The 18,683-nt window shown below is 40.9% G+C and overlaps 1 long non-coding RNA gene across 3 annotated transcripts in view; it reads left to right on the forward strand.

Annotated features, from left to right (window-relative positions):
- Window positions 1-18,683, forward strand: part of LOC132342581 (uncharacterized) — a 100,857-nt gene that overhangs the window by 45,652 nt on the left and 36,522 nt on the right. The window contains exon 3 of one of the 3 annotated variants that reach the window (XR_009491002.1): window positions 9,738-9,784. The exons of the other annotated variants lie outside the window; for them this stretch is intronic. This is a non-coding gene — a long non-coding RNA (uncharacterized lncRNA). The remainder of the gene's footprint in view (window positions 1-9,737; window positions 9,785-18,683) is intronic. 3 annotated transcript variants of the gene reach the window in all.

Below are 18,683 nucleotides of genomic sequence, written 5' to 3' on the forward strand. Positions count from 1 at the left end.
ATGATGTTAATAAACCCCCATGGCTTAAACAACTGTTAGTCAAATTTTTGGTTATTTAGAGGTAAACACAGTCCTAACTGATACCAAAAGTAGATTAGCTTGTTGATGGAAATTGTTACTATAAAATGTTAGGGACACATTACCCTAGGTTATGAAAGGGGAGAAGGGCACTGGTTTGAAATTTAATAGTTTGAATGAAAAGATGTAAGGTGCTTATGTTGCTAAACCTTTACTTTTTTAAATTCAAGAAGTCATCTTGGGGCTCTTAGAACTATATAACTGTAGCATTTTCCAAACTAGAGAAAATTTAAGATCTCTTCATTCACAGTGCCCATCAAATGCCTAATATATTAGTTATATGCAATACATGCACGCTAAATGAATAATTGAAAATGCCATTGAAGGAATAAATGAATGTGAAAGATACTTCCTCTAGAAGGTACCCTAGGTGACTTCACTAAGGATATTGGAAAACACCATGCAGGAAAGGTGAGGTTTTCATCTTTATTTCCATTGATGTCAATAACTTTGAAAGGCAGATATAGAACCTAACATCAAATAATTTTAATGTTTCAAGAAGTATGTTCATGCCTAATATGAGAGTGAGAAGGACAGTTTATTTAGTCTGGGAGTGTATGAACAAAATAAACAAATGGAAACATGACCTTTAGATTTTATTATGAAAGCTGAAATTAATTTCTAAGATGTCTGTACATGTGCCAGATTATTTTCTGTAACTGAAAGAGAAACACAATGTAACAGAATATTAGGAAGTACAGTGAAATTTTAGAATATAAATGATGAGTAATGAATAGTTTTGACTCTCTATTTTACAAGTTAGAGAAGAGTCAGAGCTGTATCCTTTATTCAGTTCAGTTCAGTTCAGTCGCTCAGTTGTGTCCTACTCTTTGTGACCCCATGGACTGCAGCATGCCAGGCCTCTCTGTCTATCACCAACTCCCGGAGTTCACTCAAACCCATGTCCATTGAGTCGGTGATGCCATCCAACCATCTCATCCTCTGTCGTCCCCTTCTCCTCCCGCCTTCAATCCTTCCCAGCATCAGGGTCTTTTCAAATGAGTCAGCTCTTTAAATCAGGTGGCCAAAGTATCGGAGTTTCAGCTTCAACATCAGTCCTTCCAATGAATATTCAGGACTGATCTCCTTTAGGATGGACTGGTTGGATCTCCTTGCAGTCCAAGGGACTCACAAGAGTCTTCTCCAACACCACAGTTTAAAAGCATCAATTCTTCAGTGTTCAGCTTTCTTTATATTCCAACTCTCACATCCATACATGACTACTGGAAAAACCATATCTTTGACTAGATGGACCTTTGTTGCAAAGTAATGTCTCTGCTTTTGAATATGCTATCTAGGTTGGTCATAACTTTTCTTCCAGGAAGCAAGCGTCTTTTTATTTCCTGGCTGCAATCACCATCTGCAGTGATTTTGGAGCCCCCCCAAATAAAGTGTGTTACTGTTTCCCCATCTATTTGCCATAAAGTGATGGGACCAGATGCCATAGTTTTCTGAGTGTTGAGTTTTAAGCCAACTTTTTCACTCTCCTCTTTCACTTTCATCAAGAGGCTCTTTAGTTCTTCTTCACTTTCTGCTTTAAGGGTGGTGTCATCTGCATATCTGACGTTATTGGTATTTCTCCCAGCATTGTTGATTCCACTTGTGCTTCCTCCAGCCCAGCATTTCCCATGATGTACTCTGCATATAAGTTAAATAAACAGGGTGACAATATACAGCCTTGATGAACTCCTTTCCCTATTTGGAACCAGTCTATTGTTCCATGTTCAGTTCTAGCTGTTGCTTTCTGACCTGCATACAGATTTCTCAAGAGGAAAGTCAGGTGGTCTGGTATTCCATCTCTTTAAGAATTTTCCAGAGTTTGTTTATTATAAAACTATAATTGTAAGTCAGGCTTCCCTTGTGGTTCAGAGGGTAAAAATCTGCCTATAATGCAGGAGACCTGGGTTCAATCCTTGTAATTGTAAGTATAATGCTTTTGTGAGTTCTGAATCATACCAGTGAGTAATAGAACCTGAAGGCGTCATGAGAACCATTGAATTTGCAGCCAGTTGACTAGAAGTGTGGGTGTCCTGGGGACCCCTTGAACTTGCTGCTGACATCTGAAGTCAGGACCATTTAGTGGAGGCATTGAGCCTTTAATGTATGGTTTGTGCCCAAATTGTATGGAAGTTCACACAGTTTGTTGAAATGTAATACTATTCATAAGAAATGACTGGTGTTTGCAGCCCAGTGGCATTCTTAGATTATGTCTGTCTGCCATTAAGTTGACTTTCTTGGGAAACACATTCCTTGTGTAGAAGGTTTATTGGGCAGTATTGGCTTAAAGCTCAACATTCAGAAAACGAAGATCATGGCATCAGGTCCCATCACTTCATGGGAAATAGATGGGGAAACAGTGTCAGACTTTATTTTTCTGGGCTCCAAAATCACTACAGATGGTGACTGCAGCCATGAAATTAAAAGACGCTTACTGAAAAGCAGAGACATTACTTTGCCAACAAAGGTCCATCTAGTCAAGGCTATGGTTTTTCCAGTGGTTATTATGGATGTGAGAGTTGGACTGTGAAGAAGGCTGAGCGCCGAAGAACTGATGCTTTTGAACTGTGGTGTTGGAGAAGACTCTTGAGAGTCCCTTGGACTGCAAGGAGATCCAACCAGTCCATTCTAAAGGAGATCAGCCCTGGGATTTCTTTGGAGGGAATGATGCTAAGGCTAACTCCAGTACTTTGGCCACCTCATGCGAAGAGTTGACTCATTGGAAAAGACTCTGATGCTGGGAGGGATTGGGGGCAGGAGGAGAAGGGGAAGACAGAGGATGAGATGGCTGGATGGCATCACTGACTCAATGGACATGAGTCTGAGTGAACTCCAGGAGTTGGTGATAAACAGGGAAGCCTGGCGTGCTGCGATTCATGGGGTCGCAAAGAGTCGGACATGACTGAGCGACTGATCTGATCTGATCTGATTCTTAGGATTAGCACTTGCTGAAGGGAAGATAAGAGCAGGATTCAACAGGAGAAGAACTCAAGCTGTGATACAGTCTTAACAGAAGCCTCCTCTGTCCCTGCAGAGACAAAATTACCCCAGGCTAGAGTAATAGCCCTGGAGTTTGGGCTGGTTACTTTTTATGGGCTGGGTAATTTCATATGCTAATAAGTGGGAGGATTAGCAGTAGGAAGCCAAAGTTAAGTCTTGGCTCTGCCACTGAACCACTGATAACTTTGGACAAATAATATGCTTTTTGGAAGAGCTAGATTTTTTCTGCAATTCTCTTCAGATGCTAATATTAAAATCCCATGATTTTTTTCTCTAAACTTCTTTGTAGAAAGGAGGGACACAATATCAGACACATGGTTGCAATTCGATAAATATTAGTTTAGTAAGGTAAAACCTACTAACTTGGGCATACAGAAAAATGATAGTTAATGAATGTAGCCTACAATTACTTTGATCTTTCCATACAACCTCCATCATCTAATTGGAAGGCAGTGAAACCAACTTAATACCCAATGTAAACCTTATCTGGCTCAATAATTTAAAACTGGCTTTTTAAGCAGTGTTTAATACTTCTTAGATAAAATGTGGAGCCCTTCATACAACTTCCTCCTCTTGGTTGCCTTCCTCCTAAGACAGTATCAGTTTCTATGGGGAAAGGGATGATGAAGAGGAGGAGAATGGACGAGGCTAAAGCATCGTTATCAAGGTGGGGAAGAGCTGGCAGCTTCAAGTGCCATCCTTGGTCTCCTCTAGTCTCCAGGGGATGTACCATGAAGCTAATCGAGAGTAGAATAGGAAATGTAATTAGGCTGGCTTTTGGTGCGTAGTATTCGTGGGCGGGAGAAGGGGACGGCAGAGGCTGAGGTGGTCGGGTGGCATCACTGACGCGATGGACATGAGTTTGAATAGGCTCCAGGAGTTGGTGATGGACAGGGAAGCCTGGCGTAGTGCAGTCCGTGGGGTCGCAAAGAGTCGGACACGACTGAGTGACTGAACTGAATCGTGTGGTTTGTAGTCATTTCTGTATTACCAGCTATCATGGTGTAAGGATGGGTTCTAAGACTGTCCCTGGCACTGCTGTGTCAGGTAACCCATTGTTATGATATAAAGGTATGAGACTAAAAGTCTTATGTTCAGTGGGGCAAGGAACAGAAATAAGTGGTTAGTGGATGAAAAGCAAGGATTAAAATGTATGAGCACAGAAGCTAATCTATTGGAAAATTCTTATCTTTCATCTCAGAAAGTGATGGGGCTCGGTTTCTCCAGAGTAAATCTATACATTTTCACAGGATTCCATCCCCTTCTTCCAGAACCTTGGTCTCTTGATTATACTAGTGTGTGCTTTTGGTATGGTATCTGACTGTTCAGATAATAAAAAATAAATACGTTCCAGATTTAAACTAGATCAATTTTGAAGGATGTACCCATTTATTAGGGCATAGTAGCACTATGAAGTATCAGTTCATTTATTTATTCACTCAATAAATATTTAATAAGTGTATGTGTATCAATGTTCTGTATAACAAACATTATTATACAGAATGTTATACAGAGTGTTTGCTATATAACAAACCACCTCCAAACTTAGTGGCTTAAAACAAAAGCAGTGATTTCCATTGCTCAGGAATCTGTCATTTGTCAGCTCAGGGAGAATAGTTGATCTTTGTTCCACATGTTTCTATCTGGGGTGGCTTTGTTGGGAGCTGGAGGATCTGCTTTCAAGATGCTCGCCCATATACCTGGGAGTTCAACCAGCCTCTGCACCAGGGACATTGGTACCTCTTCACATGACTCCTCCATGAGCTGCGTGGGCTTCCACATGGCATAATGGGTGGGTTGCAAGAGCGAGATCCCAAGAGAACAAGGCAGAAGCTATGACATCTTTCTGGCCTAGCTTCAGAAGTCACGCAGTGTCATTTCCTCTCTATTGGTTGAGGCAGCCATGAAAGCTCACTCAGCTTCAAGGGGAGGGGGTATCACTCTGCTCATAGTTGGTGGAATGAGTGCCAAGGTCACCGTATAAGAGCATGTGGGATGTTGTATCAGGGCTTCTGTAACAAAGTACCACACACTGCGTGACTTGAAAGAATACAAATTCTGTAGAAGTCATGGTTCTGGAGGCTGGAAATCCTAAAGCAAGGTGTTTCCATGGGAGGGGAGAAACTCTTCCATGCCCCTCTCTCAGCTTCCTGTATAGTTGTTAACCCTTGGCATTCCTTGGCTTGTAGATGCAAAACTCCAATCTCTGCCTCTGTCATCACATGGTGATCATCTCTCCCTGTCTGTTTTTCTCTCTCCTTTTCTTATAAAGATGCCAGTCATATTGGATTGGTTCAGTTCAGTTGCTCAGTCATGTCCAATTCTTAGCAACCCCATGGACTGTAGCACACCAGGCTTCCCTGTCCATCACCAACTCCTGGAGCTTACTCAAACTCATGTCCATCGAGTTGGTGATGCCATCCAGCCATCTCATCCTCCGTTGTCCCCTTCTCCTCCCACCTTCAATCTTTCCCAGCATGAAGGTCTTTTCCAAAGAGGCAGTTCTTCATTCACATCAGGTGGCCAAAGTATTGGAGCTTCAGCTTCAGCATCAGTCCTTCCAATGAATATTCAGGACTGATTTCCTTTAGGATGGACTGGTTGGATCTCTTTGCTGTCCAAGGAAGTCTCAGGAGTCCTCTTCAATACCACAGTTCAAAAGCATCAATTCTTCGGCCCACCTTACCTGGTTGCTCAGACGGTAAAGTGTCTGCCTGCAATGCAGGAGACCCAGGTTTGATCCCTGGGTTGGGAAGATCCCCTGGAGAAGGAAATGGCAACTGACTCCAGTACTCTTGCCTGGAAGATTCCACAGATGTAGGAGCCTGGTGGGCTACAGCCCATGGAGTCGCAAAGAGTTGGACACGACTAAGCAACTTCACTTTTACTTTACTCTAGTATAGTCTTCCCTAGTGGCTCAGAAGGTAAAGAGTCTGCCTACAGTGTGGGAGACCCGGGTTCGATCTCTGGGTTGGGAAGATCGCCTAGAGAAGGGAATGGCAACCCATTCCAATATTCTTGTCTGGAAAATTCTGTGGGTGGAGGAGCCTGGTGGGCCCGAATCCATGGGGTCACAAAAAGTCAGACACAACTGAGCGACTAACACATTCACACTTACTCTATTATGGCCTTGTTTTAACTAACTATACTACAACAACCCTATTTCCAAATGAGAACACAGTCTTAGTTACTGGTAATTGGGATTTCAATATATCTTTCTAGGGACACAATTCAACCTATAACAGGTGACAAAGGTTGTATATTCTTTGGAAAATATAATCTGCCACATTGTACTAAATAGTAGTCACCAGGTTATAGATAGGTGATAAATTAGTGGCTTTTAGAATATAGACTCCATGAAAACATAATTTTGTCCAGTACTTAGAACATTGCTGACATAGGGTAGGCACTCAACAAATAAGCTGAATAAATAAAATGAGTGAAAATGGATAAAGACTTTGTCTTAATAGAGTTTACAGTTTTGACTAATATAAGGTATCAATCAAATTATCACACAAGTACAAGCTGAAGTACATGCGATTCATTCATATTTAACAAAGAGTTACTAAGCATATATATCTTGCCAGACATTGCTCTAGGAGGTGGGTTGAGAGCAGGGAACTGAACAAAGTTTCTACCCTCATACAGTTGTTGTTCTGTCACTAAGTCTTGTCTGGACTCTTTTTGAGCCCATGGGCTGCAGCACACCAGGCTTCCCTGTCCTTCACCATCTCCCATTACGTTTGCTCAAATTCATGTCCATTGAGTAGGTGATGCTATCTAACCATCTCATCCTCTGCTGTCCCCTTCTCCTTTTGCCCTGAGTCTTTCATAGCATCAGGGTCTTTTCCAATGAAACAACTGTCCTCATACAATATCAGACGGTAAATAAACAAATATACATATAATAAATAAGGTGATGATAAGTATTATAGAAACAGAGAGCAAGGGGGCAGGATGGAGTTGCAGGTATTTTATGCCCTCCAGGTTCTCTATGCTGAAGAGGTAGCATTTCTGCAGAGACGTAAAAGAAAAGTCCATGGAATTCCCCAGGTCAAAATATTGGATAGCCTTTCCCTTCTCCAGGGGATCTTCCCAACCCAGGGACTGAATGCAGGTCTCCTGCATTGCAGGCAGATTCTTTACCAGCTGAACCACAAGGGAAGCCCAGGGATACTGGAGTATGGGCAGCCTGTCCCTTCTCCAGCAGATCTTCTGGACCCTGGAATCTAACCTGGGATCTCCTGCATTGCAGGTGGATTCTTTATCAACTTGGCTATCAGGGAAGCCCAAAAGAAAAGATAAGCCATATACTAAGCTGGCAGAAATGGTCTCCAGGCAAAGGGCAGGTTAAGGGCTCTAGGCAAGTTTGAGAACAGCAAAGAAGCTGAAATAGGAGAGGAAGGTGAAAATGGAGGTCAGGGACTTATAAGCAAGCCAGCAGAAGGACTTTGACTTTTTGCTTCAGTTGAAATGGCAAGCCATGGAGGGCTGTGAGCAGAGGACTGGCATGATCTGACTTAAAATCTCAGCTCAAACCTGATTTCAGCTTTCAGCTCCTGTGTCATCCCCTTAAATAAAAAGTTTAGATGAGTATGAGAATCTGTAGCAGGAGAATGTAATGTTGTTGCGGGGTGGGAAGTTTAGAGCTGAGAAGTGGGAGAAGACAATTTTTCCAATTTCGTCTCAGTTTGATTTTCAACAAATACAAAAGTTGAATTATTTAATTTTCTCACTTTATATGTTAAAGATTGCCAGTACTTTAAATACCTATTCATTTAAAAATGAAAAATATGTAATGATGGTTGTATCCAAATTACATTTTTATTTAGGAGCAATAAGTATTATTTAACCTGCAAATAGGAAATCGAAGTTTATTCTGTTATCATTTGGAAAATGATGCTTGGCTCAAAGGGTAAAAAATAAAATATATGTTAGTTGTTAATGGGGAGAAAGTAGAAATCTAGTTTCATATATTATGAATATTTTAAATAAAGATGCTGTGGTTATAAAGTCAACATAATGGTCTTTAATAATATGGTAATTTCAAATTACGTCTTTGTCTTATATACTGTCTATTAAGGATGGGATGGCTGTGTCCCCCTCAAAATTGATATGTTGAAAATATATGGTGTGATGGTATTTGGAGATGGGACTTTGAGGAAGTTAATTAGGTGGAGGGTGGAGCCCTCACGATGGGACTAGTGACCTAATAAGAGACACAAGAGAGTTTGTCTCCTTTCTCTGTGCTCTCTGCTGTATGAGGTACAAGGAGACAGCTGTCTGCATGCCAGGCAGAGGGTCCTCACCAAAACTAAATCTGCTGGCACTTTGATCTCAGACTTTGCAGCCTCCAGAACTGTGAGAGATAAATGTCTATTGTTTGAGCCACTCAGTCTAGGTCATCTGTTATAGTGGCCCAAGCTAAAACTCTACCCACAAATGGAGAAATGATTTTTAAAATTTCTAAGTGGAAGTATATCCAGAAGTGTTTAAAGGTTATGCATTGCTAGAGTATATTGGGAAACACAGTTCTAACTCAGGACTTGGCAAGCTTCAACCCATGGACCAAATTCTGCTCACTGTCTATTTTTGTGAATAGAGTTCTATTGGAATACAGTCAAGCTCATCCATTTTATTTTTAATGGCTATTTTTTGTTTGTTTTTGCTACGATAGCATAGTTAAATAGTTATCCAGCTCTTTACAGAGAAAGTTTGTGGCTCTGGCATATGTGGGATGAATGCCAGGCCCAGAGAGGAAGGTCTCTAACTTTCCCTAAATCTTAGAAAGGTAACACGATTATTGCTAGTGAGGAGAAATTTGTAAAAATGGGAACTTCCATCATAGCTTAGTTGGTAAAGAATCCACGTGCAATGCAGGAGACCCCGGTTTGATTCCTGGGTTGAGAAGATCTGCTGAAGGGATTGGCTACCCACTCCAGTTCTTGGGCTTCCCTTGTGGCTCAGCTGGTAAAGAATCTGCCTGCAATGCGGGAGACCTGGGTTCTATCCCTGGGTTGGGAAGATCCCCTGGAGAAGGGAAAGGCTACCCAATACAGTATTCTGACCTGGAGAATTCCATGGACTGTATAGTCCATGGGGTCGCAAAGAGTTGGACACGACTGAGCAACTTTCTATTGCTGGTGAGGAGAAATTTGTAAAAATGAACCTCTGGCAATGAAAATACGTATAAGGAACAAATGACCGTGGAGGCCTTTATGCAGAAACATTCCAAATAGCTTTGTAGATTGCTCACAAAACCATTTCTGCTCCTATCTTTTATATCAGCCAGTGGTACCATCTGGTTACTCAAGTCAGAAACCTAGCCAGTGTCCTGAAGTCCTCTCATTCCTTCTCTGCTTCATCACCAACTCAGTCCTTCTCTCCATTCCCACTGTCACCCTTGGCCAGGCCACCTGGAATTCTGCAAACTTGCCTAGAGTAGGCAAACACTTCGTAACGGCTTCTCCCACCTCCAGACATCCTTTTGTTTTCAATCTCTATCCTACACAATGACCTTTTACTGTAAAAGCCTTCAATCCCCTATTTATATGCTTCAGTGGTTTTCTATTGCCTTTAGAAATAAATCCAAATGCTAGAGCATAATTTTTGAGTCCCTCACAAATAACCTTTATTTGACTTTATTTCTCTTTACCCATCAGGTCTCAGCTTATCTAGCTCTTCCTCTGGGATTCTCCCCAAGTCTGGTGTAAGTCATCCTCAAATGTTCTCCCAAGGCACTTTATCGTTTCTTGTTATAGAGCAGAACACATGGCCTTGTAATTGTTTGTTTAATTGTCTGTCTGAACACTGAGGGCAAGAGTCATGTCTTTATTAACTGGGGAAGCACTCGAGGGAAAAACAGACATAGTCTCTGTTGTAGAGACACTGCAGCCTAGTGAGAGAAACTGATACTTACCAGGTAATTACTGGAATGTAAGTAGCAGTAGCTACTTCTGGCTTCCCAAGTGGCTCAGTGGTAAAGAATCCGCCTGCCAAGCAGGAGGCTCAAGTTTAATCCCTGGGTTGGTAAGATCCTCTGGAGAAGGAAATGGTAACCCACTCCAGTATTCTTGCCTGGAGAACCCAATAGACAGTGGAGCCTGGTGGACTACAGTCCATGGGGTCGCAAAGAGTCGGGCACAACTTAGCAACTAAGCAACAACAATAATCCTACTACTGCTGCTGCTGCAGTTTTAACCTGAGGTTCCATAACCCTCTTTCCTGAAATTATTCTCATTGCTTGTGGTTCTTCACCCATTCGTTGATTGAGGAAGAAGACAAAGACAGACTAGAGTAATGAGGGCACTCTCAGCTTTGACACTCATAGTCCATAGGGAGAAAATAGTTTTGAAGGGCAGAGTTTCAACTGTGAAACTAGTCACCCCCAAAGAGAAAAGGGTTCCCCCAATTCCAAAAGCTATTCTTTAATAATTTAGAACCAAAGACTGGGAGGCTAAGGAAGAATGTTACTATAAGCTCCAGAGCAGGAAAGATACAGGACACTTCACACAGGGAGAAGATAAAAGCTCTTTAGGGCCTGAGCGGAGAAGGCTGGAATGAGGGAGAGGAGTGTAAGTTCCAAGTAAGACGCCTTCTCACTTTTTTGTCTCTTTCCCCTAGAGTGTAGGTCTTTTGGGGTAACAGAAACCCCACGATGGAGTTGAGAAAGCCAGAGCAAGATTTGTGCCTTATTGCCCTTTCCATGACTCAAGGAAGGTGAGACCCAGTTAGAGGAAGAGGCTGTGGACGCTGCATGGTGTTGGAGCAGCGTGACCACAGGTGGTTGATAGCAATGCGTGGATGCAAGTGACCCATCGAATGGCTTGACACAGGAAAGGGCTGACCCTCCCTACCTAAAGGCAGATGGGACTGTAGACTGGGAGGTCTAGAGTAGTCTAAAATCTAGACCAGAGTTTCAGATCCCTTTAAATAGAGAGGGTCAATGGAGAAAAACATAGGAACTGAAAGTCTTGCTTCCGATTGCATCACAAACATCTAGTACAGGTTACTGCCACGTGGAAGCAGACAATACATATGTATTGAGTACACTGAATGAATGAAGAGTAGGAAAACAGGAAACTGAGTGTTTATTTAGAAGGACTTTTTTTTAAAAGGAAACTGTCATGTTGATACTTGACATAAAGCCACTTAACTGGAGGATTAATCTTACTTTAATTTCAAGAAAGCAATTCTATAACCAAGTGATCTGAGAAAAAGTCAGCAAAACCTTAAATCCTTGGAAAATACACTTGGCTTGAGAATCAGTCATCTTGATAAAACTATGACAGCTTACTTGATCTAATCCTTTAAGAAGCGATTTCATTTCTTACATTCTTAATTTCTAATATAACTCATACTATCTAGTGCCCAGCACAGTATGCTTGCTGCTGCTAAGTCACTTCAGTCGTGTCCGACTCTGTGCGACCCCATAGGCGGCAGCCCACCAGGCTCCCCCGTCCCTGGGATTCTCCAGGCAAGAACACTGGAGCGGGTTGCCATTTCCTTCTCCAATGCATGAAAGTGAAATGTGAAAGTGAACTCGCTCAGTTGTGTCCGACTCTTCGCGACCCCATGGACTGCAGCCTACCAGGCTCCTCCATCCATGGGATTTGCCAGGCAAGAGTACTGGAGTGGGTTGCCATTGCCTTCTCCCAGCACAGTATGCTTAGAAAATACTTAAAACAAATTAGTTGAATGGATTGCTGAAAAATTCATCTGATCTCCAGATCTGAAAACTTTGGAGGAGTTAAAAAAAAAATCCCTCTTCTCTTAAATCATAATCGTATTAATTATACACATAACATCTGGAGTAAGTGAGCAAAGAGAAGAGAAAGAAAATTTTAGCTTGCCTTAGCACACTTCTACCAAAGAGATCTTTCTAGAGAAGTGATGTCAAGATTAAAATCTTCTATTTTCTATTTCCTTTGATATTTTTAATGTGCTTTTACCATGAAACCCTATGTTCAATCTTATGATAATATAAGTATTAGGAAAGAACATATATTAAAATAGTTAACATTTTCTAATTCTCTCTTTAATGCTTTTTAAGGAGGATGGACTCTTAGGAAGAGCCATTTGTTTTGCTGAATGAGATGATATGTGGGTATAAGATGTAGAAATGAATGAAGACTGTATTCTGAACAGAAGGGGTGGAGGGACCCAGACATCAGGGTATATGGATGTTGCCCATATGACATCCTTGCTTTTGGGCTGAAAGCCTTCCTCCTTGGGTTTGGGTTGAGGCTTTGATAATGTTTATTGCTATAATCCCTGTGTTCTGTCTCTGTCTACTGCTGAGTTCTCTGCTTGGTAAACTTGTGCTGCAGTTTTTCTCGCCTTGGTCCAGTACTGATCGCCCCTTCATACTGATGTGGCCTCTCTTTAGCTCCTCATACTACTAAGTCCTGTTGAGTCTCTCTTATACCCTATGTCTAACCTTGGCCAAGGATGTCCACTCTGCAGCAGAGGCTGTGGCTCTACTTTTCCCCCGATTATGGCCTGTGCATTCTCATCCCAGGAGCCCTGTTCCGTAGGAACAGAGGTTGATCCTGTCTCTGGCTGACCATGCCTCTCCACTGTCTCACCCATACAGGGTGTGGCCATTTGTTGGTCAAGGGCCGCTCTGCATTATGAGCCTCTCCCAGAGTCCTGAATAAGGAATGCTCCTCCCAGTCTGTCACTTTCTCCTCCTCCCCCTGCAGAGCCTTGAAGCCAGGAGGTTGGGCACACACCTGATCATTTATCTCCTCTACTTCTTTGTTTTATTTTTTGGCTGCCCTGCGTGCCGTATGGGATCTTAGTTCCTCAACCCGGGATCAGACTGGAGCCCACTGCATTGAAATTGCAGTCTTAACCACCGGACAACCAGGGAAAGTTATATTCCCTATTTCTATTCACATTCTCTCTTTATATTCTCCTCTATTCACATTTCCTCTCATCATATTGGAAAGGACAAGCTTTCCCCCTCTCTCCCTGCCTGATTAAAATATTCTGTGTCATATCCTTCACTTCTCCAAAGATCACTGTGTCTCTGTTTCTTCAAAGCTGTGATGTAAGTGGGTGTAGGGAGATAGAAAACCTGCTTACCAATAAGCGACATACATAGGAAGATATTTTAAAAATATTATACTTGTCACACTCTGAGAATGGGTGATTGAGATTAGAGCCAGATATACTGAGCTTTCTGTGGCTAAAAAAAAATCTGCATATAATAGTTGCGTGTGAAATGTAAGACTTTAAATTAATGTTTAACCCAATGTCTAGTGATACATGATTTCTCCAGTGATCGGAGTTATTCCTGGAAATGGAGCTATACCAGTTTCATTCTGATTTCTGGAGCACTTCCCTTAACTCTGGTGTAGTGTGTTTGTACTTCTGTACCGTAGCACTTAACTTTCCTACTGTGATTACCTGTGCCTAAAAGTCTCTCTCTTTTAAATTTGTACGAATTAGAGCAAGGACTTCATTTTTCTTACGTCTCCTCTCACCACGTCTCCAGCAGTCAGTGTAATGCCTGGCGCACAGTGAGTGCTCAGAAGTTGTTGAATGAATGACACCTTTAAACCTATGGTTTAAAAAATGTGTTTCACTTTAAAAGGAGCAATATTATAAAAGACCACAAGATGGGCTCATTACACTGTAGAAGTCTGTAAAACACTCCTGAGTCATGGCATTAACAATTTTCTGCAAAAAATTAGGAAGATTTCATACCTGTTTCTGTATCTTAAAGAGGAACTAAAATGCTTCTAGTGGAAAATCCTGGTAACACTGAGTCATTTCTTTATTCATCTAAAGAACTGTATTAAAGGAAAACTCTAGTGTTATTTAATTATTATTCCCTCTATGGGTTTGAAAAAAAAAAGTTTTATCTTTATCACTCTTTTCATATATTCCTCACTGTAAAGTTGAAAGAAGTGTCTTCCTATTTATGGAATAGCAAATTATATTTCTTCTTCGTAGAATTTAAAATGGTATTTGCCACTATTTTTTCCCCCTTCAAAAGATTAAGCTTACTAAATTGAATAATCCTTTTTTTTTAAACCAGTGCTTCTTGAAAATGGACTATATGCCAGGACAATCTCCATCATTATTTCATTTGATACTTATTAACTCAACAAGGAAACTGAGGCTCTGAGAGTCTGGCCAAAGTCACCCAACTAATGACTACAGCTGCATTCTAGAAGAAGACAGATACAAATCAGATTAAAACAAAAGTAAAACACCATCAAAGAAACAGGAGAATATGAGCTTGCTTGATAAAGTGTGACGATGCCATAGAGTGACTGAGGTACCATAGTAGGCTGGAAGGCCTCTTTGAGGAGGCGACACTGATACCAAGCCAGGGATGATAAGAAGTAGCCAGGTTTTGTAATTCTGGGAATGAGCTTTCCAAGCAGAAAGAACAGCTAGTACAAAGGCTGAGTTTGAGAAGTGATCACTCTCAATTTGGAAGGAAGACAGGCTGTGTGACACTAGAAGATTCATCCAGTATCACTCTTATGTCCTTGACACAGCTGATACTAGACATCTACTGTCCTGGCTTCACTTGCAGATAAACAGATAAGTTGTGTCTTTGCAACAACCCAAGGATTGTCACTTGTTTTAAGGGACTGGCCTCACTGTCGGGAAGAAGGAAGAACTCTTCTGGATTTGGCTGTTCTTTAGCTAAGGAAGGTCAGAGTTATATTCTATCATGATGATTCTAAGCCAAACAGGTCCTCCTGGCGCTACTGAAGTCATGATGAGATTGGAATACTTTTCATATCATCAGTATGTGTACATTTAATATCTACTGCCAGGCATAGAGTATAACGCAGGGAACAAAACCAAAGTCCCTTCCTTCAAGGAGCTTGCGTTTGGTGAAGTCATGACTTATGTAACATATACAAGGTTTGCTTCAATTCTTTTTAGTCCAGCCAGTGTTTAAGTTTAGAACTCTTTCATTTGTCGGGTTTTTGAACAAAAAAGGAAATGGGACCGATCGTCAGGATTTCCATTCTCCTGCCGCAGTCCCAATTGGGCTCCTTTTATCGGGAATTTTCCTGAGGATGTGGTGCAGTTATTCCTGCCTACAGACATCCAGAGCATTACTTCTGACATCAGCAACCAGACAGATACAGTGGCTTATTTGTACTGTCCTGGTCTCTAAGGCTGGTTCAGACGTACATGGTGCCCCCTTACTCACTTCCTAGCTCATCCGTCAGTTCAGGTCCTGCCTTCATGATCCGTGTCCCCTTAAGTCTATATTAAGAGAAGCAGAAATTTATCCCTTAATGACTCACACCTAAAACTCAGTGGACTATTGATTATTATAGACTCAACTACTTTTTCTGAAATCTTGCCATAATTTAGGCTACGGAGAAGAAACATCCAGAAAAGAAAAACCAAAATGCATTCCCACACTGACCTTTGGATGTGAGGAGCAATGTCATTTGCAAAGATGGTATAGTATATACCATACGTTGTCTATCCATTCATCTGTCGATGGACATTTAAGTTGTTTCCATGTCTTGGCTATTGTAAATAGTGCTCCTATGAACACAGGAATGCATGTATCTTTTCGAATTATGGTTTTGATTGGGTATATGCCTAGTAGTGGGATTGATAACTCTATTTTTAGATTTTTTAATGGAACCTTCGTACTGTTTTACATAATGGCTGCACTAATTTACATTTCCACCAACGGTGTAAAAGGATTCCTTTTTCTCCATATTCTTTCTAACATTTATTATTTGTAGACTTTATAATGATGTTTATTCTGACTGGTGTGAAGTAGTATCTCATTGTAGTTTTGATTTACAATTCTTTAGTAATTAGCAGTGATGAACATCTTTTCATGTGTCTATTGGGCCTTCTGTATGTCTTCTTTGGAGAAATATCTATTTAACTCTCTGCCCATTTTTCTATTGGGTTGTTTTTTGTTGTTGTTACTGAGTTGTAGGAGCTGCTTGTATATCTTGGAAGTAAGTCCTTGTCAATCATATCATTTGCAAATATTTTCTCCCAGTCCATAGGTTGTCTTTTTGTTTTGTTTATGATTTCCTTTGCTGTGCAAAAGCTTTTAAGTTTGATTAGGTCCCATTTGTTTATTTTTGCTTCATTTCTTTGCCTTGGGAGGCTGACCTAAGAAAAAACTGATACAATTTATGTTAGAGAATGTTTTGCCTAAGTTCTCTTCTGACCTCACTATTTATCTTGTTGATCCATTGAGTTTAAAAGCCAAATCTAAGGTCCAGGATGTCTCCCATGGGAAAAGATCCAGAAATGATCAGAAGAGGTTCTGAAATAAGTACACACGGTATTGATTGTGTTAATTCTTAGGTCACACTTTCTAAAAAAAATTCACCCCCTGTTTCACAGTCCTTCTTGGATTACGCAACTCAGTTAATTAAAGAGGATTATGTACGGATTCCAGTAATCCTATTAACACAATGGCAATAATATGAAAAGCTTGAAATCTAAATACTTTTTGTTTTTATTATTATCAAGTTTCCACCGTGAAATTAAAACCCTTAACGTGAAATCTTCCTTCCCGTTTCTTCTTATTTTGCTGCTGGAACTTACACATTCCCAACAAAATCTTCAAAGGCTCTAAACCCAGCTCTCATACACGTCCAAAGTTCAGAAAGTTACATGAGAACATTCCCACTGCAACCTTATACCCAGAATTTTATGAGCCAAATACAGTAAGTGCAAATTTTGCTTCATAATTTAGATCTTCTCAACCTCGTAGTTCTGAGACTCAGAAATGGTTGTGGTTTTGTGCGTGTTCCTGACATACAGGAAGAGGCCACGTGTGCACTTCCTAATACATTGCAGACTACAGTTACCAGAGGGAATTGGTGGGGAGATGACTGCCTAGCCAGCATGTGAGGCCACTCTACTCATTTCATGTTAAATCACAGAATGCCCACCAACTGGAGATGCTGAACTGTGTTATGGAAGAAGATACCTCTTCTGCATCTCCTTAGGTGTGGAAATAATTCCTCATCTCCAGCCTACAGAGACCATCATTATAAAACAAATTTAGCTTGCTGCTCATAAAGTAGTTGTTATCATGTATTTATTGAGCATAAGCTAAATACTGGTGTATAAAGGTGGACAAAGCAGACCTGATTCTAGCTCTCACCAAGCTTGAAGTCTAGTGGTAGACATAGACAGTGAGTAAGTGACAAATGAAGTTATAATTAAAAGTTATCGTAAGTGCTTATAGAAGAAAAACTTCTAAAAGGTGACATTTAATCTGAGACCTGAATGTGATGGGTGGAAAGGCACTAGTCAAGGGGAAACTTTTAGGAAGAGGATCCTAGGCAGTAGAAGGAGCATCCAGTGAAGAAGAAATAGTGATTGCTTAGATCCTGAGGCAACACATAGGTCTCAGTTTTTGAGGACTCTCAAAACTGTGTTCTGGAGCCTGATGAGTGAGAGAAAGTGTGGTTTGTGTGTTTGGAAGAGAGTTAAGGAGGGCAGACAAATTGTATAGGCTCTATTGGCCTTAAACCAACTTAAGAATTTTAAATTTTATTCTAGGTACAATGAGACACTATTGAAGTATTTTCAAAACGGGAGAGTCATGATCTAATGTACATTTTAAAGGTATCACATGGAACCTGTTTGGAGAATGGTTTGGATGGTGGCCCTAGTCAAAGCGGACAAGCTAGTTGGGAAACTGCTACAACCTCCTGTTACAGAAGGTCAAGGTCATGACTCTTAGACTAGAGTCATGACAATAGAAATTGAGGGAATCACATGGATTTGAGATACATATTTGTAAATAAGATCAACAGGTTTCAGTGATGGATTGAATATGGTTGGATAGGTAGTGGTGGTGTTTAGGGATCAGGATAAAGACTTTTAGTTGAAGAGATTGTGAAGATAAGGTAAGAGTTCAAATTAAGAAATTGTAAGCTTGAAATGTCTGTGTTACATCACAGGGACATAAGAAGCAGAAAACTGAATGCACTAGATAAACTAGTCTGGAGTTCAGGGGAGAGATTTGGGCTAGAGATTTAAACTTGAGATCACAGGCACATATACTTTTTTTTCATGTTTTATTTTAAAATAATTTCAGATATAAAAAAAAAAAAAATAGTACCAAAAAATCTTGTATACATTTAGGTTTCCTAAATGTTACAATCTTACATAGCCATAGTACAATTATGAAAGCCAGGAAATTACCATTCACACAGCACTATCTAATAACAAACATTATCCAGAGTTTGTTTGCCAATTGTCCAACTTGTGTCCTTTTTTTTATATCCAAATCTAGGATTACACATTGCATGTAATTGTCGTATCTACTCAGTCTCCTTTCATCTAGAACGATTCCTTTGTTGTCATGACCATGACATCCTTAAAGAGTGCTGGCCAGTTGGCCAGTTATATTGTAGAATGTTTCTTAATTTGCGTCCTTAGAGTCCTCGGAGAAGGCAATGACACCCCACTCCAGTACCCTTGCCTGGAAAATCCCATGGATGGAGGAGCCTGGTGGGCTGCAGTCCATGGGGTCGCTAAGAGTCGGACATGACTGAGCGACTTCACTTTCACTTTCATGCATTGGAGAAGGAAATGGCAGCCCACTCCAGTGTTCTTGCCTGGAGGATCCC

This window comes from Bos taurus, chromosome 17 (assembly GCF_002263795.3).
Source record: "Bos taurus isolate L1 Dominette 01449 registration number 42190680 breed Hereford chromosome 17, ARS-UCD2.0, whole genome shotgun sequence".
Taxonomy (NCBI): Eukaryota; Metazoa; Chordata; class Mammalia; order Artiodactyla; family Bovidae; genus Bos; species Bos taurus.